Below are 25,096 nucleotides of genomic sequence, written 5' to 3' on the forward strand. Positions count from 1 at the left end.
CCATGAACTTTTCATCACAATGCTCTGTGACCCTTGTCATCACAATGCTCTATGCCTTTCTCAGCACAATGCTCCATGACCCTTGTCATCACAATGCTCCGTGCGCTTCTCAGCACAATACTCCATGACCCACATCATCACAACGCGCCATGTGCCTGTCATCACAATGCTCCACCTCCTTTTCATCACAGTGCTGCTTAAACATTGTCATTACAGCACTCCATGCACTTCTCATCAAAATGCTCTCTCACCACTGATATCACAATGTTCCATCACTATTCATTCCAATACTCCATCAGCCCTGTCATCACAATGTTCCATGACCCCTGTCATTAAAATGCTACATGCACTTATCATCACAATGTTCGATGACCCCTGACATCACAATATTCCATAACCCCTGTCATCAAAATGCTCCATGACACTTTTCATCACAAAGCTCCATGACCCCTGACATCACAATATTCCATAACCACTGTAATCAAAATGTTCCATGACACTTTTCACCAAATTACTCAATGACCCTGTCATCACAATGCTCCCTGCCCTTCTCATCACAATGCACGTCACCCTTGTCATCAGAATTATCCATGATATTTGTCATCACAAAGCTCCATAACCCTGGGCATCACAATGCTCCATGCCATTGTCATCACAATGCTCCATGAACCCTCTCATCACATTGCTCCATGCCGTTGTCATCACAAATCTCCATGCCGCTTGTCATCACAATGCTCCATGCCCACTCTCATCACAATAATCCATGAAACTTTTCATACCAATGCTCCATGCCCTTTTCATCACAATGCTCCATTCCCCCTGTCATAACAGTGCTCCATGACACCTGCCATCAAAAGGATCCACAGCCTTGTCATCACAAGACTCCATGACCCTTTTTATCACAATGCTCCAAGACCCTGTAATCACAATGCTCCATACAATTGTCATCAGAAAGCTCCATGACGCATGTCATCAGAATGCTCCGTGGACTTCTCATTAACTATGCTCCATGCGCTTGTCATCACAATGCTCCAAGACCCATGTAATCACAATTCTCCATGTCCCTTTTCATCTCAATGCTCCAAGAACCCTGTCATCCCATGCACCATGCCCATCATCATAATGATTCATGCTATTGTCATCACAATGAAATCAATAGGCTCCATGACTTCTGTCATCACAATGCTCCAAACACTTGTGATCACAATATTCCATAACACTTGTCATCACAATGCCCCATGACGCTCCTCATCACAGTTAACCATGGTCTTCTCATCACAATGCTCCATGAAATTTGTCATCAAAATGCTCAATACAATTGTCATCACAATGCTCCCTGACATTTGACGAGAGTATGCTCCTTGAACCCTGCCCTGACAAGGCTCCATGCCTTTTTCATCACAATGATCCATGCCCTTTTCCTCACAATGCTCAAAGACCCCTGTAATCACAATGCTCCATTCCCCTTTTCATCACAAACCTCCATGACACATGTCATCAGAATGCTCCATGGCCTTCTCAGCACAATGCTCCATGCCCTTGTTATCACAGTGCTCCAAGACCCCTGTCATCACAATACTCCATGAATATTTTCAGCCCAATGCTCCATGATCTTCTCATCACAATGCTCCATGATCCCTGTCATCACAACGCTCCGTGCTCCTTGAAATCAAAATGATCCATGACCTCTGTCATCACAATGCTCCAAACCCTTGTGATCACATTGTTCCACAACACTTGTCATCACAACGCTCCATGATGCCTGTCATCACAATACTCCATGCCCGTGTCATCACAATTCTCCATGACCTTTGTCATCACAATGCTCAATACATTTGTCATCACAATGCTCCCTGACACTTGTCATCAGAATGCTCCTTGAACGCTGTCATGAAAAGCCTCCATGCCTTTTACATCACAATGCTCCATGCCCTTTTCCTCACAATGCTCCATGCCTTTGTCATCACATTACTCCACAAGCTTGTCATCAGAATGCTCCACGACCCTTGTCATCACAATGCTCCATGCCCCTTGTCATTACAGTGCTGCATGACGCTCGACATCACAATTATCCATGGTCTTCTCATTACAGTGCTCCACGGTCTTGCCATCACAATGCTCCATGACACTTCTCATCACAATGTTACATGATCTTGTCATCACAATTCTCCATGCACTTGTCATCGCAATGCTCCATGACCCCTGTCGTAGCAAGCTCCAAGTGCTTTTCATCACAGTGCTTCACCACATTGTCATCAAAATTATCAATGGCCATTGTCATCACAGTGCTCCATGCCCTTGTCATCACAGTGCTCCATGACCATTGTCACCAAAAAGCTCCATGCCCTTGTCATCACAATGCTCCATTACCTTTGTCATCACAATCCTCCATGACACTTGGTATCACAATGCTCCATGCCATTGTCATCACAATGCACCAAGACATATATCATCACAATGCTCCCTGACACCTGTGTGCACAGTACTCCATGACCTTCTTATAACAATGCTGCATGCCCTTGTCATCACAATGCTCCATGCCCTTGTCATCACAATGCTTCGTGATTCCAGTCATCACAATGCTTCATGACCTTTGGCATCAAAATGGTCCATGCCCTCGTCATCACAGGGCTCTGTGAAATTTGTCAACATAATGCTCCATGAACTTTTCATTCACAATGCTCTGTGACCCTTGCCATCACAATGCTCCATGTCTTTTTCAGCAGAGTGCTCCATAACCCTTGTTATCACAATGCTCCATGTGCTTGTTATCAAAATTTTCCACAAACTTTTCATCAGAATGCTCCATAAAACTTGTCATCACAATGCTCCATGTACTTCTCATCAAAATGCTCTCTCACCACTGATATCAAAATGTTCCATCACTCGTCATCACAATATTCGCTCACCCCTGTCATGACACTGTTCCACGGCCTTGTCATCACACGTCTCCATGACCCTTGTCATCACAATGCTCCAAGACCCCTGTAATCACAATGCTCCATGCTATTGTCATCACAAAGCTCCATGACGCATGTCATCAATCTGCTCCATGGCCTTCTCATCACAATGTTCCATGCCCTTGTCATCACAATGCTCCAAGACAACTGTAATCAAAATGCTCCATGCCACTTTTCCTCTCAATGCTCCATGAACTCTGTAATCACAATGAACCATAACCATCATCATGGAGAATTATCAATACATAGGTTTTAAGATTCTTACTAGTCAGATATATTCCTCTGCGAGAAATATGGGGTTTTGAGTCCATTTCACTGAGGAAAGTGTAGGTCTTGTGTATTCCGTATTTGGTTTCTGGAACGGTACCTGTACTAATATCAAACTCTGGTTTTATGCATCACCCCACCTCTCCTTCCACCTTAAGCTGGCACAAGAGTGTTTTCTAAATGTGAGACTCTGTTCTCTTTCCTAACTCAGTTCATGTGTAGCCATGTTTACAGGACCTTCATAAGTGATATCTTATGATAAGTTTCTTTTTCTCTGTGACTTATTTCACTTAGAATCATCGTACCTGAATCCACTCATTTTGCTGCTACTGGCCTTATAACATTGATTTCATGGCTGAGGGATATACCATCGTAAGTAAGTAACACAATTTCTTGAACCATTTTTGTCTTTCCTGGGATATTTAAGGTGAACCCAACTTGAGGTTCTTGTAAGCAGTGCAGCCCTAAATTTTGTGGTGGCTCTGTCTTATTGATTTTCAGTTTTCCCAAGGTATATTCCCTAGACTGGAAGTGCCCTTGGCTCTGTTGCTCTGTTGTTTCCTTGTTTTAGGGAACACAATGAACTCCTCCAGAGTGGCAGTTGGCAATTTACATCCTGCCCATCATCATAACTAGGCTCCCTGTTCTCCAGGACCTGTCTTGCCTTTCTGGTTTTTACACATTTTGCGGATGTTCCTTTTCACAGGTGGGAAGTGATACTTCATTGTAGTTCAGATTTGCGTGGCCCGCTTGCTTGCTTGGCCAAAAAGGACGTATGCGTTTTCTCCTTAATATATTCAGGAGAAAACACATACGCTCTTGTTGGCCAAGTGAATCATTGTTGAATTTGTGCCCCTCTTCCTGTGCTTTAAAGGTGATTCCAATGTAACTCTTGAAATTTGTTTCCTGCTATTCTGGCTCGCTTTCAAGTCTGCCTCGTTGCCTTCCCTCAACAGATTTTTGGACGATTGTTGTCCTTTATTACTCTGCCTGTTTGTGCATTGTTGTGCCCCTGAGCTCCAATTATCAACTCGTTTTTTGTGAGCTGACCGCAAGTCCAAAATTTTGGTTCAGGGCCTATAATGGTTCCCGGCAGGTGTCTGAGATTTTGGTTAATTATTTTTCCTGCCAGAAAATTAGAATGACATGTGCCGTCCAAATGCCTAACAGCTACTCTCTCATTGGTTCTCCCTCTTCCCTTTCATTCTCTACCAAATTGGCCACCTGTGCGAACCAGGAGGTTAAATGGGCTGTCTCTCCAAGTTGGGGGATTGATAGTAAAGCTGTTGGAAAGTCAAACCGGAGCACCAGGATAGGGAGTATTAGTTGAGTTTTAGAAACCTTTCATATTCACAGTGTGTCCATTCTCTAGGTTTCCCGTACATGTTATAGCTGTAGTAATATTCCCTTCATCCTGTAGAGTTGGGACCCTTGGAATGTGTGCCACGCATTATTGCTTTAACGGGTCTGCATTTGCTCACCGAATCTCACCAATCCTCTCAGTCCCAAGTGTTCAGCCTTATGCCACATCCAGCTGTCGTTTTAGATAGGGTTATTCCAGGTTTCATCAGAGCCCCGGAAGGAATTGTAAAGAATTTCCCTGTTTTTTTTTTTGTTTTGTTTTTTAAATTCGTTTTTATAATCGGTTTTAGCTGATTCTCACTGTCATGTTTATGCCAGTCTAGACACACTTGATTCTCTTACGGAGAAATATAAATACATAGATTTTAAGATTCTTACCAGTCAGATATATTCCTCTGAGGGAAATATGGCGCTTTGAGTCCCTTTCACTGAGGAAAGTGTAGGTCTTGTCTAGTCCGTATTTGGTTTTTGGAACGGTACCTATACTAATATCAAACTCTGGTTTTATGCATCACCCCACCTCTCCTTCCCCCTAAAGCAGGCACAAGAGTGTTTTCTAAATGTGAGGCTCTGTTCTCTTTCCTAACTCAGTTCATGTGTAGCCATGTTTAGAGGACCTTCATAAGTGATATCTTATGATAAATTTATTTTTCTCTGTGACTTATTTCACTTAGAATCATCGTACCTGAATCCACTCATTTTGCTGCTACTGGCCTTAAGACATTGATTTCATGGTTGTGGGATATTACATCGTATGTAAATACCACAATTTTTTGTACTATTTTTGTCTTTCCTGGGATATTTAAGGTGAACCCAAGTTGAAGTTCTTGTAAGCAGTGCAGCCCTAAATTTTGGGGTGGCTCTATCTTATTGATTTTCAGTTTTCTCAAGGTATATTCCCTAGACTGGAAGTGCCCTTGGCTCTGTAGCTCTGTTGTTTACTTGTTTTAGGGAACACAATGCACTCCTCCAGAGAGGCAGTTGGCAATTTATATCCTGCCCATCAGCATAACTAGGCTCCCTGTTCTCCATTGCCTGTCTTGCCTTTCTGGCTTTTACACATTTTGCAGATGTCCCTTTTGACCGGTGGGAAGTGATACTTCATTGTAGTTCAGATTTGCATTGCCCGCTTGCTTGCTTGGCCAAAAAGGACGTATGTGTTTCCTCCTGATTATATTCAGGAGGAAACGCATACGCCCTTTTTGGCCAAGTGCATCATTGTCAAAGTTGTGCACCTCTTCCTGTGCTTTAAAGGCGATTCCAATGTACCTCTTGAAATCTGTTTCCTGCTATTCTGGCTCGCTTTTAAGTCTGCCTCGTTGCCTTCCCTCAACAGATATTTGGACGATTGTTTCCCTTTATTACTGTGCCAGTTTGTGAATTGCTGTGCCCCAGAGCTCCATTTTTCAACTCATTTTTTGTGAGCTGACCGCAAGTCCAAAATTTTGGTTCAGCACCTATACTGTTTCCCGGCGAGTGGCTGAGACTTTGTTTAATTCTTCTTCCTGCCGGGAAATTAGAGTGACATGTGCCCGTCCAAATGCCTAACAGCTACTCTCTCATTGGTTCTCCCTCTTCCCTTTCATCTTCTGCCAAATTGGCAACCTGTTCGAACCAGGAGGTTAAAGGGGCTGTCTCTCCAAGTTGGGAGATTGATAGTAAAGCAGTTGGAAATTCAAACCAGAGCACCAGGAGAGGGACTATTAGTTGAGTTTTAGAAACCTTTTATATTCACACTGTGTCCATTCACTAGGTTTACCGTACATGTTATATCTGTAGTAATATTTCCTACAACCTGGAGGGTTGGGACCCTTGGAATGTGTGCCAGGCATTATTGCTTTAAATGGTCTGCATTTGCTCACCAATCCTCTCAGTCCCAAGTGTCCAGCCTAATGCCACATCCAGCTGTCATTGTAGATAGTGTCATTCCAGGTTTCATCAGAGACCCTGAAGGAATTGTAAAGAATTTCCCTGTTTTTTTGTTTTGTTTTTGAAATTCGTTTTTATCATGGGTTTTAGCTGATTCTCACTGCCATATTTATGCCAGTCTAGAGGCACTTGAATTCCTTACGGAGACATATCAATACGTAGATTTTAAGATTCTTACCAGTCAGATATATTCCTCTGCGGGAAATATGGCGTTTTGAGTCCCTTTCACTGAGGAAAGTGTAAGTCTTGTCTATTCCGTATTTGGTTTTTGGAACGGTACCTGTACTAATATCAAACTCTGGTTTAATGCATCACCCCACCTCTCCTTTCCCCTTAAGCAGGCACAAGAGTGTTTTCTAAATGTGAGGCTCTGTTCTCTTTCCTAATTCAGTTCATATGTAGCCATGTTTATATTTCCTTCATAAGTGATATCTTATGTCAGAATGCTCCATGGTTCTTCTCATCATAATGCTCTATGATGCTCTTCATCACAATTATCCATGGTCTTCTCATCACAATGCTCCGCAGTCTGGCCATCACATTGCTCCATGCCCTGATCATCACAATGTGCCTTTACCTTTGTCATCACAATCGTCCATGACACGTGTCATCACAATGCTCCATGTAATTGGCGTCACAATGGACCATGACATATATCATCACAATGCTCCCTGACACCTGTCTTCACTATAATCCATGACGTTGTCATCACAATGTTCCATGCTCTTTTCATCACAATGCACCATGCCCACTTTCATCAAAATAATCCATGAAATTTGTGAGACCAATGCTCCATGCCCCTGTTATCACAATGCTCCATACCCTTGACATCCCAATGCTCCATGACACTTGTCATCACAATGCTCCATGACTCCATTCATCAAAATGCTTCATGATATTTGTCATCACAATGGTCAATGCCCTCGTCATCACAAGGCTCTGTGACCTGTGTCACCACAATGCACCATGAACTTTTCATCACAATGCACCATGCCTTTCTCAGCACAACACTCAATGACACTTGTCACCACAATGCTCCATGCGCTTGTCAGCAAAATGTTCCACCAGCTTCTCATCACAATGCTCCATGCACTTCTCATCAAAATGCTCTGTCACCACTGATATCACAATGTTCCATCACAAGTCATCACAATACGCCCTCATCCTTGTCATCACAATGTTGCATGACCGCTGTCATCACAATACTACATGCCCTTATCATCACAGTGCTCCATGACCCCTGACATCACAATTCTCCATAACCCATGTCATCAAAATGCTCCATGACCTTTTTCGTCACAATGCTCCATGACCCCTTACCTCACCATGCTCCATAACACATGTCATCAAAATTCTCCATGACCTTTGTCATCACAAATCTCCATGACGCTTGTCATCACAATGCTCGATGCCCTTCTCATAACAATGCTCCATGCTCTTGTCATTACAGTCCTCCATGAACCCTGTACCACAGTGTACTGGGCCCTTGTCATCACAATGCGCCAGGCCCACTCTCATCACAATAATCCATGAAACATTTCAGACCAATTCCCCATGGCCTTGTCATCACAATGCTCCATTACCCTTGTCCTAACAATGCTCCATGACCCCTGTCATCACAATGCACTGTGCCCATCACCATAATATTTCATGCTATTGTCATCACAATGAAATCAAAATGCTCAATGACCTCTGTCATCAAAATGCTCCAAACCCTTCTGATCACAGTGTTCCATAACACTTTTCACAATGCCCCATGAGGCTGGTCATCACAATTATCCATGGTCTTCTCATCACAATGCTCCATGATCTTTTTTTTTTTTTTTTTTTTTTTTTTTTTTTTTTTTTTTTTGCGGTAGGCGGGCCTCTCACTGTTGTGGCCTCTCCCCTTGCGGAGCACAGGCTCCGGAGCGCAGGCTCAGCAGCCATGGCTCACGGGCCTAGCCGCTCTGCGGCATGTGGGATCTTCCCAGACCGGGGCACGAACCCGTGTCTCCTGCATCGGCAGGCGGACTCTCAACCACTGCGCCACCAGGGAAGCCCTGCTCCATGATCTTTGTCATCACAATGCTCAATACACTTATCATCACAATGCTCCCTGACAGTTGTCATCAGTATGCTCCTTGAAGCCTGTCATGACAAGGTTCCATGCATTTTTCATCACAATGATCCATTCCCTTTTCATCACAATGCTCCAAGACCCCTGTAATCACAATGTTCCATGTCCTTGTCATCACAAAGCTCCATGACGCATGTCATCAGAATGCTCCATTGCCTTCTCATCACAATGCTCCATGCCCTTGTAATCACATTGCTTCAAAACCCCTGTAATCTCAATGCTCCATGCACCTTTTCATGAGAATGCTCCATGACCCTTTTCATCAAAATGCTCCATTACCCCTGACATCACAATATTCCATAACCACTGTCATCAAATTGTTCCATGACACTTTTCATCAATTTGCTCCATGACCCTGTCATCACAATTCTCCCTGCCCTTCTCATCACAATGCACCACGACCTTGTCATCAAAATGCTCCATGACTTTTGTCATCACAAAGCTCCATGACCCTTGGCATCACAATGCTCTATGCCATTTCATCACAATGCTCCATGAAACCTCCCATCACATTGCTCTATGCCCTTGTCACCACAATGCTCCATGACACTTGTCATCACAATGCTCGATACACTTCTCATCACAATGCTCCATGACCTTGTCATTACAATCCTCTATGACACATGTATCACAGTGTTCTGTGCCCTAGTCATCACAATGCTCCATTACCCCTGTCATAATAATGATCCATGACCCCTGCCATCACAATGTTCCACGGCCTTGTCATCCAAGTCTCCATGAACCCTGTCATCAAAATACTCCATGAACATTTTCAGCCCAATGCTCCATGACCTTCTCATCACAATGCTCATTGACCCTTGCCATCACAATTCTCCATGCCCTGTTCATCACAATGCTCCATGTCCCATGTCATTACAATTCTCCAAATCCTTGTCATCACAATGCACCATGATACTTCTCATCACAATGTTATATGATCTTTTCATCACAATTCTCCATGCATTTGTCATCGCAATGATCTATGACCCCTGTCATAGCAAGCTCCATGCGTTTGTCATCACAATGCTTCATTACATTGTCATCAAAATTCTCAATGGCCCTTGTCATCACAATGCTCCATGCCCTTGTCATCACAATGCCCCTTGACCCTTGACATCACAATGTTCCAAGCCCTTGTCAGCAAAATGATCCATTACCTTTGTCATCACAATCCTCCATGACACGTTGTATCACAATGCTCCATGCCATTGTCATCACAATGGACAATGACATATGTCATCACAATGCTCCCTGACACCTGTCTTCACAATACTCCATGAGCATGTTATCACAATGTTCCATGCCCTTGTCATCACAATGCGCCATGCCCACTGTCATCACAATAATCCATGAAACTTTTCAGCCCAATGTTCCATGCCCCTGTCATCACAAAGTTCCATGCCCTTGTCATCACAATGCTCCATGACCCATGTCATCACAATGCTCCATGACTCCAGTCATCACAATGCTTCATGACCCTTGTCATCACAGTGGTCTATGCCCTCGTCACACAAGGCTCTGTGACCTTTGTCACCACAATGCTCCATGCCCCTGTCATCACATTGCTCCATGCCCCTGTCATGAAAATGCTCCCCAACCTTGTCATCACAATGCTCCGTGACTCCAGTCATCACTATGCTTCATGACCTTTGTCATCACAATGGTCCATGCCCTCATCATCACAAGGCTCTGTGAACATTTTCACCACTATGCTCCATGAACTTTTGATCCCAATGCTCTGTGAGCCATGTCATCACAATTCTCCATGCCTTTGTCAGCACAATGCTCCATGACATTTGTCATCACAATGCTACATGCCCTTGTCTGCACAATGCTCCATGACCCATGTCATCACAGTGTGCCATGCGATTATCATGACAGTGCTCCCCAACCTTGTCATCACAATGCTCCGTAAAACTTGTCATCACAGAGCTACATGCACTTCACATCTAAATGCTGTCTCACCACTAATATCATAATTTTCCAACACTAGTCATCACAATATTCCCTCTCTCCTGTCATCACAATGTTTCACGGCATTGTCATCACAAGGCTCCATGACCAGAGTAATCATAATGCTCCATGCCAATTTTCATCTCAATGCTCCATGAACCTTGTCATCACAACGAACCATGCCCATCAGCATAATGCTTCACGCTATTGTCATCACAATGAAATCAAAATGCTACATGACCTCTGTCATCACAATGCTCCAAACCCTTGTGATCACAATGCTCCATAACACTTGTCATCACAACGCCCCATGACTCTCGACATCACAATTATCCATCCACTTCTCATCACAATGTTCCATGACCTTTGTCATCACAATGTTCAATACACTTGTCATCACAATGCTCCCTGACACTTGTCGTCCGTATGCTCCTTGAACACTGTCATGACAAGGCTCCATGCCTTTTTCATCACAATGATCCATGTCCTTTTCTTCACAATGCTCTAAGACCCCTGTGATCACAATGCTGCATGCACCTTTTCATCAGAATGCTCCATGAGACTTCTCATCACAAGGCTCAGTGGGCTTCTCATCACAATGCTCCAGGACTTTCTCATCACAATGCTCCAGGACCTTGTCATCACAATGTTCCATTCCCTTGTCAACACAATGCTCCATGACTCCTGCCATCACAAAACTCCATGAACATTTTCAGCCCAATGATCTATGACCTTCTCATCACAATGTTCCATGACCACTGTCATCACAACGCTCCATGGCCACTGACAACACAATGATCCTGGACTCTTTTCATCAAACTGCTCCATGACCCTTGTCATCACAATGATCCATTCCCTTGCCATCCCAATGCTCCATGACACCTGTAATCACAATGCTCCGTGACGCTTGTCATCACAGTGCTCCATTACCCTTGTCATCAAAATGCTCCATGCATTTGTCAGCAAAATGCTACATGACCTTGTCATCACTATGCTCCATGCGCTTGTCATCAAAATACTCTATTCCCATTGTCATCAAAATCCTCCATGAACCTTGGGTTCACATTGCTTCATGCCATGTCATGACAATGCTCTATGCTACTTGAAATAAAAATGATACATGACCTCTGTCATCACAATGCTCCAAACCCTTGTGATCACAATGTTCCATAACACTTGTCATCACAACGCTCCATGATGCCTGTCATCACAATGCTCCATGACCATTGTCATCACAATGCTCATTACACTTGTCATGACAATGCTCCCTGACACTTGACGTCAGAATGCTACTTGAAACCTGTCATGAAAAGGTTGCATGCCTTTTTCATCACAATGCACCATGCCTTTTTCATCACAATGCTCCATGCTATTGTCATCACAATACTCCAGAAACTTGTCATCAGAATGCTCCATGACCCTTGTTATCACAATGATCCATGACACTTGTCATCACTATTCTCCATGCCCCGTGTCATTACAGTGCTCGATGACACTCGTCATCAAAATGCTCCATGGTCTTGCCATCACAATGCTCCACGGACTTGCCATCACAATGCTCCATGCCCTGGACATCACAATGCTCCATGTCCCTTGTCATCACAATGATCCATGACACTTCTGATCACCATGATACATGCTCTTGTCATCACAATCCTCCATGACACTTGGCATCACAATGCTCCATGACATTGTAATCACAATGGACCATGACATGCCATCACAATGCTCCCTGACACCTCTCTTCACAATAAGCCATGAACATGTCATAAAAATGCTCCATGCCCTTGTCATCAAAATGCTCCATGCTGTTGTCGTCACAATGCACCATGAACTCTGTCATCACGATGCTCCGTGACTCCAGTCATCACAATGCTTCATGACCTTTGTCATCACAATGGTCCATGCCCTCATCATCACAAGTCTCTGTGACTTTTGTCACCACAATGCTCCAGGAAATTTTCATCACAGTGCTCCGTGACCCTTGTCATCACAATGCTCCATGCCTTTGTCAGAACAGTGCTCCATGACGCTTGTCATCACAATGCTCCATGCAATTCTCAGCACAATGCTCCATGACCCATGTCATCATAATGTGCCACGCGCTTGTCATCACAATGCTCCACAATTTTGTCATCACAATGCTCCATAAACCTTGTCATCACAATGCTCCATGCACTTCTCATCAAAATGCTCTCTCACCACTAATATCACAATGTTCCATCACTAGTCATCACAATACTCCATCACCCCTGTCATCACAATGTTCCATGACCCCAGTAATCACAATGCTCCATGCCCTTGTCATCACAAAGCTCCATGATGCATGTCATCAGAATGCTCCATGGCCTTCTCATCACAATGCTCCATGACCTTGCCATTACAATGCTCCATTACCACTGTCATCACAATGATCCATGACCACTGACGTCACAGCGCTCCATGACCCCTGACAACACAATGATCCGGGACTCTTGTCATCAAAATGCTCCATGACACTTGAAATCACAGTGATCCATGCGCTTGTCATCCCAATGCTCCATGACCCCTGTAATAAGAATGCTCCATGAAGCTTTTCATCTCAGTGCTCCATGACCCTTGGCATCACAATTCTCCATGCCATTGTCATCACAATGCTCCATGAAACCTTTCATCACATTGCTCCATGCCCTTGTCATCACAAAGCTCCATAACACTTGTCATCACAATGCTCGATGCCCTTCTCATCTCAATGCTCCTTTACCATTGTCATCACAATGCTCAATACACTTGTCATCACAATGCTCGATGCCCTTCTCATCTCAATGCTCCTTTACCATTGTCATCACAATGCTCAATACACTTGTCATCACAATGCTCCCTGACACTTGTCATCAGAATGCTCCTTGAACACTGTCATGAAAAGGCTCCATGCCTTTTTCATCACAATGCTCCATGCCCAATTCATCACAATGCTCCATGGCATTGTCATCACATTACTCCTCAAGCTTGTCATCAGAATGGTCCATGACCCTTGTCATCACAATGATCCATGACACCTGTCATCACAATGCTCCAAGCCCCTTGTCATTACAGTGCTCCATGACGCTCATCATCACAATTATCCATGGTCTTCTCATCACAATGCTCCACGGTCTTGCCATCACAATGCTCCATGCCCTGTTCATCACAATTCTACATGTCCTTGTCATCACAGTGCTCCATGACACTTCTCATCAAAATGTTACATGCTCTTGTCAATACAATTCTCCATGCACTTCTTATCACAATGCTCCATGACCCTTGTCATAACAATGCTCCATGACACCTGCCATCACAATGTTCCCCGGCCTTTTCATCCAAGGCTCCCTGATCTTGTCATCACAATGGTCCAAGACCCCTGTAATCACAATGCTCCATGCCCCTTTTCATCTCAATGCTCCATGTCCCCTGTCATCACAATGCTCTGTGACTCCAGTCATCAAAATGATTCATGATCTTTCTCATCACAATGGTCCATGCCCCTGTCACACAAGGCTCTGTGACCTTTGTCACCACAATGCTCCATGACCTTTTCATCACAGTGCTCTGTGACCCATGTCATCACAATGCTCCATGCACTTTTCAGCACAATGATCCTTGACCCATGTCATCACAATGCGCCATGCACTTGTCATCACAATGCTCCACATCCTAGTCATCACAATGCTCCATAAAACTTGTAATCACAATGCTCAATGCACTTCTCATCAAAATGCTCTCTCACCATTGATTTCACAATGTTCCATCACTATTCATCACAATACTCCCTCAACCCTCTCATCACAATGTTCCATAACCCCAGTCATCAAAATGCTACATGCCCTTATCGTCACAATGTACCAATCCCTTGTCATCAAAATGCTCCATGACCACTGTCATCACAACGCTCCATGACCCGTGAGAACACAATGATCCGGGACACTTGTCATGTGAATGCTCCATTACCCTTGTCATCAAAATGATCCATGACCTTGCCATCCCAATGCTCCATGACCCCTGTAATCACCATGGTCCGTGACGCTTGTTATCACAGTGCTCCATGTCACTTGTCATCAAAATGTTCCGTGCATTTGTCAGCAAAATGCTACATGACCTTGTCATCACAATGCTCCATGTGCTTGTCATCACAGTACTCCATTCCGATTGTCATCAAAATCCTCGATGAAACTTGGGTTCACATTGCTTCATGCCCTTGTCATCACAATGCTCCATGGTCGTTGAAATGAAAATGTTCCATGCCCTCTCTCATCACAGTGCTCCAAACCCTTGTGATCACAGTGTTCCATAACCCTTGTCATCACAACGCTCCATGATGCCTGTCATCACAATGCTGCATGAACTTTGTCATCACAATGCTCAATACACTTGTCATCACAATGCTCCCTGACACTTGTCGTCAGAATGCTCCTTGAAACCTGTCATGAAAAGACTCCATACCTTTTTCATCACAATGCTCCATGCCCTTTTCATCACAATGCTCCTTGCCAGTGTCATCACAATACGCCACAAGCTGGTCATAAGAAGGCTCCATGACCCCTCTCATCAAAATGATCCATGACACCTGTCATCACAATGCTCCATTCCCCTTGTCACTACAGTGCTCCATGACACTCGTCATTACAATTACCCATGATCTTCTCATCACAATGTTCCACAGTCTTGCCATCACAACGGTGAATGCCCTGGTCATTAAAATGCTCCATGTCCCTTGTCATCACAATTCTCCACGTCCCTCTCATCAAAATGCGCCATGACACTTCTCATCACAGTGTTACATGCTCTTGTCATCACAATTATCCATGCACTTGTCATCGCAATGCTCAATGACCCCTGTCATAGCAATCTCCATGTGCTTGTCATCGCAATGCTTCACGACGTTGTCATAAAAATTATCAATGGCCGTTGTCGTCACAATGCTCCATTCCCTTGTCATCACAATGCTCCATGACACTTCTCATCACAATGCTCCAAGCCCTTGTCATCACAATGCTCCATTACATTTGTCATCACAATCCTCCATGACACTTGGCATCACAATGCTCTATGCCATTGTCATCACAATGCACCTTGACATATGTCATCACAATGCTCCCTGACACCTGTCTTCACAATACTCCATGACCTTGTCATCACAATGTGCCAGTCCCTTGTCATCACATGGCGCCATGCCCACTGTCATCACAATAATCCATGAAACTTGTCAGACCAATGTTCCATGCCCCTGTCATCACAATGCTCCATGACGCTTGCCAACACAATGATCCGGGACTCTTGTCATGAAAATGTTCCATGACAATTGCCATCACAATACTCCATGCCCTTGCCATCCGAATGCTACAAGACACCTGTTATCACAATGCTCCATGCCCCTTTTCATCAGAATGCTCCATGAGACTTGTCATCACAAGGCTCTATGGTCTTCTCATCACAATGCTCCATGAAGCCTCTCATCACATTGCTCCATTCCCTTGTCATAACAAAGGTCCATGATGCTTGTTACAATGCTCGATGCCTTCCTATCACAATGCTCCATGCCCTTGTCATTACAATCCTCAATGACCCATGTATCACAGTGTTCCGTGCCCTTGTCTTCACAATGCTCCAGGCCCACTCTCATCACAATGCTCCATGACACTTCTCATCAAAATGTTACATGCTCTTGTCATCACAGTTCTCCATACATCTGTCATCGCAATGCCCCATGACACCTGTCATAGCAAGCTCCATGCCTTTGTCATCAAAATGCTTCATACCTTGTCATCAAAATTCCCAATGTCCGTTGTTATCACAATGCTCCAAGCCCCTGTCATCACAATGCTCCATGACACTCCTCATCACAATGCTCCAAGCCCTTGTCATCACAATGCTCCATTACCTTTGTCATCACAATCCTCCATGACACTTGGCATCACAATGCTCCATGCCATTGTCATCTCAATGGACCGTGACATATGTCATCACAACGCTCCCTGTCACCTGTCTTCACAATAATCCATGACCTTGTAATCACAATGCTCCATGCCCTTGTCATCACAATGTGCCATGCCCACTGTCATCACAATAATCCATGAAACTTGTTAGACTAATTTTCCATGCCACTGTCATCACAATTCTCCATGCCCTTGTCATCACAAAGCTCCATGACGCATGTCATCAGAATGCTCCATTGCCTTGTCATCACAATGCTCCATGTCCTTGTCATCACAATGCTCCAAGACCACTTTAATCACAATGCTCCATGCCAATTTTCATCTCAATGGTCCATGAACCCTGTCATCACAATGCACCATGCCCATCATCAAAATGCTTCATGCTATTGTCATCACAATGAAAACAAAATGCTCCATTACCTCTGTCATCACAATGCTCCAAACCCTTCTGATCACAATGTTCCATAACACTTGTCATCACAATGCCCCATGACACTCGTCATCACAATAATCCATGGTCTTCTCATCAAAATGCTCCATGACCTTTGTCATCACAATGCTCAATACACTTGTCATCCCAATGCTCCCTGACACTTGTCGTAAGTATGCTCCTTGAACCCTGTTATGACAAGGCTCCATGCCTTTTCCATCACAATGATCCATGCCCTTTTCATCCCAATGCTCCATGATCCATGTAATCACAATGTTCCGTGAGGATTGTTATCACAGTGCTCCGTGACTCTTGTCATCACAATGCTCCATGCATTTGTCAGCACAATGCTACATGGCCTTGTCATCACAATCCTCCATGACCCCTGGGATCACATTGCAACATGCTCTTGTCATCTCTGTCTTTATTTTCTGGTTTTTACAGATTTTCGGATGTTCCTTTTGACTGGTGGGAAGTGACAATTCTTTGTAGTGTGGATTTGTATTGCGGGGTTGCTTGATTGGCCAGAAAGGGCGTATGCCTTTTCTCCTGAATATGTTCAGCAGAAAATGCATACGCCCTTTTTGGCCAAGTGCATCATTGTCGAAGTTGTTACGCTTTTCCTGTGCTTTAAAGGCGATTCCAGTTTAACTCTTGAAATATGTTTTCTGCAATTCAGCCTCATTTTCAAGTCTGCTTCGCTGCCTTCCCTCAACAGATTTTTGGAAGAGAGTTGTCCTTTATAACTCTGCAGGTTTGTGAATTGCTGTGACCCTGAGCTCCAATTTTCAACTCGTGTTTTTGTGAGCTGACCGCAAATCTACAATTTTACTACAGGACCTATACTGGTTCTGGGGGTGCAGGCTGACGCTTTGGTTAATTCTTTCTTCCGGACAGGAAATTAGAGTGAAATGTGTCCGTCCAAATGCCTACAGCTACTCTCTGATTTGTTCTCCCTCTTTCCTTTCATCCACTGCACAATTTGCAAACTGTGCGAACCAGTAGCTTATAGGGGCTGACTCTCCAAGTTGGGAGATTGATAGTAAAGCAGTTGGAATGCCAAACTGGAGCACAAGGAGAGGAAAAATTAGGAGCCTTTTAGAAATCTTTTGCCATCACAGGGTGTCCATTCTCTAGGTTTCCCATACATGTTATAACTCTATTGATATTCCCTTCTACCTGGAGAGTTGGGACCCATGGAATGGGTGGCATGCATTACTGCTTTAAAGGATCTGCATTTTCTCACCAAATCTCACAAGTCCTCTCAGCCCCAAGTGTCCAGCCTTATGTCTCATCTGGCTGTCTTTGCAGAGAGGGTCGTTCCAGGTTTCATCAGAACCCCTGAAGGAATTGTGTAAGAATTTCTCTGTTTTTTTTTGTTTGTTTGTTTTTGAAATTCAATTTTATAATGGGGTTGAGCTGATTTTCACCTACGTGTTTATGCCTGTCTAGACACACTTGATTCCCTTATGGAGACATATCAATATATAGGTTTTAAGATTCTTACTAGTCAGATATATTCCTCTGTGTGGAATAGGGGTGTTGAGTCCCATTCACAGAGGAAAGTGTAGGATTTGTCTATTCTGTATTTGCTTCATGGAATGGTACCAGTGCTAATATCAAAGTCTGGTTTTATGCATCACCCCACCTCTCCTTTCCCCTTATCAGGCATAAGAGTGTTTTCTCAATGTGAGACTCTGTTCTCTATCCTAACTCAGTTCATGTGTAGCCATGTTTACAGGACCTTCATAAGTGTTATATTATGATAAGTTTCTTTTTCTCTGTGACTCATTTCACTTAGAATCATCGTACCTAAATCCACTCATTATGCTGCTACTGGCTTTATGACATTGATTTCATGTCTGAGTGATATTCCGTTGTTCAAAATTACCACAAGTTCTTTACGCAATTTTCTCTTTCCTGGAATACTTAAGTTGTACTGAAGTTGAGCTTCTTGTATGCAGAGCAGCCTTAAATTTTGGGGTGCCTGTGTCTTGTTGATATTTAGTTTTCCCAAATTATGCCCATGAGTGGAAGTGCCCTATGCTTGGTAGCTTTGTATTTTAGATGTTTTATGAAACAGCATACACTTCTTGAGAGTGGGTCTTGGATATTTATACCACACCCATCAGCGTGACTAGCTCCCTGTTCTCCATGGCCTCTCCTGCATTTCTGGTTTGTACACATTTTTTGGATGGCCTTTCTGAGCAGTGGAAATTGAGACTTCTTTGTTGTGCGGATTTGCATTTCCCGCTTGCTTGGTTGGCCAAAAACTCTGTATGTGTTTTTTTCCTGAAGATATTCACGAAAAAAACGCATACACCCTTTTGCCCAACTGCATCATGTTAGAAATTCTGCTGCTTTTCATATGCTTTAAATGTGAGTCCAATCTACATTTTGAAATCTGTTTCCTGCAATTCTGCCTCTCATTCAGATCCTATTCGTTGCCTTACCTGAATATATTTTTGGACGTTGGTTATCATTTTTATCTTTGAAGGTCTTTGAATTGTCTGCTCCTGAGCTCCATTTTTCAACTCGCATTTTTTGTGAGCTGGCCGCCAAACCATTGTATTGCTTCCGGCCCTATTCTGGTTCTGGGGAGGCAGGCTGAGCCTTTGGTTAATTCTTCTTCCTAATGGGAAATTAGACTGGCATGTGCCTGTCAAAACTCCTACAGCTAGTCTCTCATTGGTTCCCCCTCTTCCCGTTTATCCTCTGCACAAATTGCAAACTGTGTGAAACAGGAGGTTAAAGGTGCTTATTCTCCAAGTGGGGAGATTGTTAGTAATTTGGCTGGAATGGCGAACCCCAGCACCAGGAGATCAAAAATTAGGTGTATTTTAGAAACCTTTCCTGGTCACACGGTGTACATTCGTCTCGGTTTCCCAGGCATGTTATCGCTGTCAGAAGATTCACTTGAACCTGCAGATTTGGGACCCAAGGAATGGGAATCAGGCAGTATTACTTTAAAAGGTCTGCCTTTACTCACACAGCCTCTCTAACATCTCTTTGCGTGCATAGCTTCCAGCCTTATATATCATTCTGCTGTTGGTCTACATGTGTTCAATCCATGTTACATCGTAGCCCTTCAACAAAAGTTGTAAGAAGCTTTGGCTGTCTCACTGTTTTTATAAATATTTTTAAATTTATATTTATATTGGTTACAGCTGATTTTCAAAGCTCTGTTTTTTGCTGCTGTACATCCACTTGATTCATGTACTGTGAGACAACAATAAATTCTTTTTTAGATGCTTACCAGTCATATATATTATTTTCCAGGGACTTGAGTGCGCTGAGTGCAGTTCTTTGAGGTACCATGTAGGCCTTTTCAGTTATTCAATTTGGTAGTTGGAATGGTATCTTTGCTAATTTCAACCTCCTGGATAATACCTCACCCTTCCCCACCTTTTCCATTTAGCAGCCTTATGTCTATTTTCTACATATTTGACTATGTTTCTGTTTTGTATTTTATTTCATGTGTAGCCATTTTTGATTCCACCTTTAAGTGACATCTTATGATATGTGTCTTTTTCTTTCTGTCATATGTCACTTAGAATGATCGTATGTAACTCCTCCAGAGTTGTTACAACTGGCCTTATTTCATTGATTTCTGGATGAGTAATATTCCACTCTACATAAGTACCCCAACTCTTTTATCCATTTTATCCTTCCAGGGACATTTAGGTTATATCCAAGTTGAGGCCCTTTTTAACAGAGAGGTGGTAAACGTTGGGGTGCCTGTTTTCTGTCGATTTTTGTTTTCCCCAAGGTAAACGCCCATGAGTGCAAGTGCCCTATGCTCTGTAGTTCATTTTTTCGATGTTTTAGCAAACACAATACACTTCTCCAGAGTGGCCGTTGGCAAATTACATTTCAACTATCAGCCTCACAGGGCTCCCTTTTTTCCTCACCCTGTCCTACATTTCTGGTGTTTACACTTTATGTGGATGGCCCTTCTGACTGATGTGAAGTGATACATTTTGTAGTATAGATTTCCAGTGCCCACCTGTTTGGTTGGATAAAATGTGTGTATGGCCTTTACTTGAATATATTCAGAAAAAAATGCATACGCCCTTTTTGGCCAACTGCATCATTGGTGATGTTCAGCCCCTTTTCTTGTGCTTTAATGGGGAGTCCTTTCTACCTCTTCAAATCTGTTTCCTGCCACTCTCCCTTGATAACAAGTCCTTTTCTGTGACTTACCTCAAAACATTTTTTGACGATAGATATTTTCAACTCTGCAGTTTCATGAATTTTAGTGCCCCTGAGTTACATTTTTCAGCTTGTGTTTTTGGAAACTGGACACAAAACAGCGGGATTTCCTCTAGCCCTATTCTGTTTCCGTTGGAAATTCTAGCCTTTGATGAATTTGTCTTCCGGATTGGAAATTATAGTGGCATGTGCCTGTCCGAACACCTAGGACTTGTCTCTAAATTTTTCTCATCATTCCGCTTCATCCTCCGGACAAATTCCAAACTGTGTGCAACAGGATGTTGACGGTGCTTATATCCCCAAGTGAGGAGATTGTTAGGAAAGATGCTGGAGGGGTGAACCCGAGCACCAGGCGATAAGGAGATGAGGTGCCTTTTCCAAACTGTTGCCGATCAAATGGTGTACCATCCTCTAGGTGTGACAGGCATGTTTTAGCCGTAGGAATGGTCCCGTGCATGTAAGGAGAACACCAGGAATTTTTCCAAGTCAGTGCCTCCCCGAACCCCAAAGTGGGGAATTTTTAAGCTACGGCTACACATATGTCCATTAAGGGCCTTGGGAAATAGGCAGAGTCCAAACTTTAGATGATTGAAATCTTCGGGATCAGAAGTGTTCACCATCGGCCTTGCTTAGGTTACATTTTATCTGTCATTGATAGATGATGTCAATAAAAATACCTATTCTTTTTCTGATTATTTCCCCTTATAGGTTATTGCAAAATATTCAGTGTAGTTCCCTGTGCTATACAGTAGTTCCTTGTTGATGATCTGTTTTATACATAGCAGTGTGTATGTGTTAATCCCAAACTGTTAATTTATCCCTTCACCTACATTTCCCCTTTGGTAATAATAAATTATAAGATTTTATACTTCTCAGAAATGGGGAAGCTGAAAGAGAGGTATCATTTTCAATGGAAAAGCATTCAAAACAAGATTGAAGCTTCAGCCAAGAGTATTCGATGTACATCCTTGGGAATAAATCACTTCATTTCTTTAATGTTGACCTGACAAATAAGACAGACGTCTTCACTGAACTTGCTTATAATAAAGTGATGGAAATATCAAATGTAAGTCTTAGAAACATCTTATTTTACCCGAGCCTTATACACTGCTCTATGTTAACTACAGTTTGGCTCACACATCTGTTCATTGAAGTTACAATGTTCTCAATTTCTGTTACTGATCCTCCAGAGTGGACCCCAACAGGAGTCCCCGTGCCCAGTGTCATTGGAGCCAACAGATCAAGACTGAGTTTGGTACAGAAGCAAAGGAAACTTTATATTTTGAAAACAGAATGGAGAGGTGAGAGCGTGCACTTCCCCGCGGGCTGTGGGCTGGGCTGCTGTGTAGGGATCCCGGCAGCATCAGCAGGAGGGAGGGGATGGAGCTCTCGAGGGCTGGGTTGCCTGCAGCTCAGGCTCTATGTCGCGGAGTCTGCATGGGACCCCACTAGCTGAGGTGTCAGCCCAGCCATTCTGCACTAGGAAATCGGGTCTGAAGTGCCGGGTGTGGGGCCTCAGCATGTGGAACCCTAGGAGCACGTGAAATTAGACAAAGCACAAAGGAAAAGCAGGTTAGTCTTTATTTTATTGCCCAGATTCTCTTTTTATCTCCCAGGAATTTTTAATGAACGTTGCCGGTGATGAACACCCCCTCTGCTTTTTGTCCCGTTCCTCATTCTTGGGGTGATGAGGGTGCAGACCCCTCTTTTGTAACTGCTTCATGCTGAGGTGGGAGCCCTCATACACGGGGGGAGGGGCAAAACTTCTCCCCAGCAGCCTCCAGGTGAGGTTGATTGTCCCAAGGCTTCCTGCCTCACTGCTCGTCCACCTGAGCACCAGCATTGGAAGTGTTATAGATTCTAATGACCTTTAAGGGTCCAGGAAAGAGAGGCAAAGAGATGCTGCGGTGGCAGTTTTCACCCCACCCCACATTTGTTCAGCGACCTTAGGCTGACGGTTTTTGCCAGCCTAGATCCTCTGACCAGTAGTCTGTGCTTTCTTTAATTAGGTCCCTGAATTAATGTATAAACAGCACCATGTGTCAGAGCCCTGCCTGCTCAACTCCCAGACAGTCCAGGGTCAGTGGTGATCCAGGACCATGACGTCCACTGAGTCAATGGCCTTTTGAAGTAGTCAGCAGTCCAGCCGGTCATATTGGCCACCATCACCATGGTTTCTGTAGGGTTTTCTATGGTGAAAGCATGATATATGTTTCCCCACCAAGCTTATTAGCTCCCGTCTGGGTGCAGTAAGTCCTGCAAGCAGTAGTCTGCTCTTTTGGGGCACAGACTTGTTTTCTGAGAGAAACTCCAGGTCAAGTGATGGTTACACGAGTCATCTTGGGGGCCCATTGCCCCCGTTTGTCTCTCTGGAGGTTGGAGTTGGAGGGCCTCCTCACTCGAGGTCAGTGTGTCCACAGAGCGACCCCTGTAATTTCAGGGTATGATGGGTGGTTAGGATCACCACGTGGGGTCCTTTTCCCTTAGGAGGGAGCTGGCCTTGTGGGCTGCTGATTTCCAGCTTTTTAGATACCCCAGTATCCTGGCCTGATGGGGCAGTGGGCAAAGCCCTTGGTGAGCATAGTTTATCATACCTGAAGGGCATTCTTGTGTTGCTCCATTTCAAGTGGTCCCAGTGTTTGCACTAAGGCTCCAAGGGTGATTAACCTTTGACCGGGTATGTAAAGGTCAAAGGGTTTAGCTAAATTAGGGAGTTCCTGGGCAAGGGCCTGAATTGACTGCTCTTTCCATTCTTGAAAGGCTGCTTCTGGATTCTATTCAAAAGGATCATCATCTTTTCGTGTCAGTGTTTCATGTAGAGGCCCAGCTATTAGACAGTAGTTAGGGATCCAGATGCAGAAAACCTTGGCCTCCCCAGGAACCCCTAAGCTGTCTTCTAGTTTTAGAAGAAGTAAGGCTGCAAATGGCTTCTTCCCTATCCTGGGATGCGTTTCTCCGAATATCTGTGAGAATGAAGCCCAGGCATGTCACCTTAGCCTGGGATATTTGAGCCTTTTCCTTGGACACCTTCTATCCTTTCTTGGCTAGGTAGTTCAGAGGCGTCTTTAGTAGGCCTGGCGATCAGAATGTCATCTGCATATTGAAGGAGGGTTCCCTTTTACAGAGGTAGAACTTTTAGGTCTTTAGAGGACATTTCCCCAATGATGGTGTGGGGATTTTTGAACCATTGGGGCAGAACGGCCCAGCATTATTGCTTTTGTTGCATGTTGTGTCCTGCCACTCACAAGCCAAAAATTCTTGTGACTCTGAGATGAGTGGAATACAGAAGAAGGCATCATTGAAGTCTAATACAGAATGCCATGGCCTGGTGGATGGTAGACTGACCAGCAGGGTGTAGGAAATAGGAGCTACTTGATGTATATCCTCGGTGGCTTCACTGACTGTCCTGATATACTTTGCCAGGTCTCCAGCAGTCCATGGGGCTCTCGTGGTCATGCCAATCCCAGGATATGGAGTTCACCTGGGCTGCACCTCCACCACCACCGCCCACTGGGCTCTCGTGGTCAAGTCCCTCCCATTGTATGGAGCTCACCTGTGCAGCTACCCAGCAGCCCATGGGGCTCTCATAGTCAGGCCCTTCCCAGGATATGGAGCTCCCTTTGGGCAGGTACCCCAGAAGGGCTGGAAACACAGGAACTGTGCACATAGCCCACCTTGCAGAGAAACCCCAGCTCACCTGTCGCTCACAGCTGACACAGAACACCTCAGAGCAGGACTTGAACTAACAAACAGCAGCTCTGACAGGTCTGTGACCCCAGGTATCACTCTGTGTGGCCTCTCTCTGCCTGGTCTTCCAGACACTTCCACTGCAGCCAGGGCACCAGGCCTCTATCTCCACCGACCATCACTCCTCTCTCTGACTCCTGGGTTCCTCTCATTAGGATAGTGTTTT

The sequence above is a fragment of the Hyperoodon ampullatus genome, assembly GCF_949752795.1.
Source record: "Hyperoodon ampullatus genome assembly, contig: SUPER_X_unloc_1, whole genome shotgun sequence".
Taxonomy (NCBI): Eukaryota; Metazoa; Chordata; class Mammalia; order Artiodactyla; family Ziphiidae; genus Hyperoodon; species Hyperoodon ampullatus.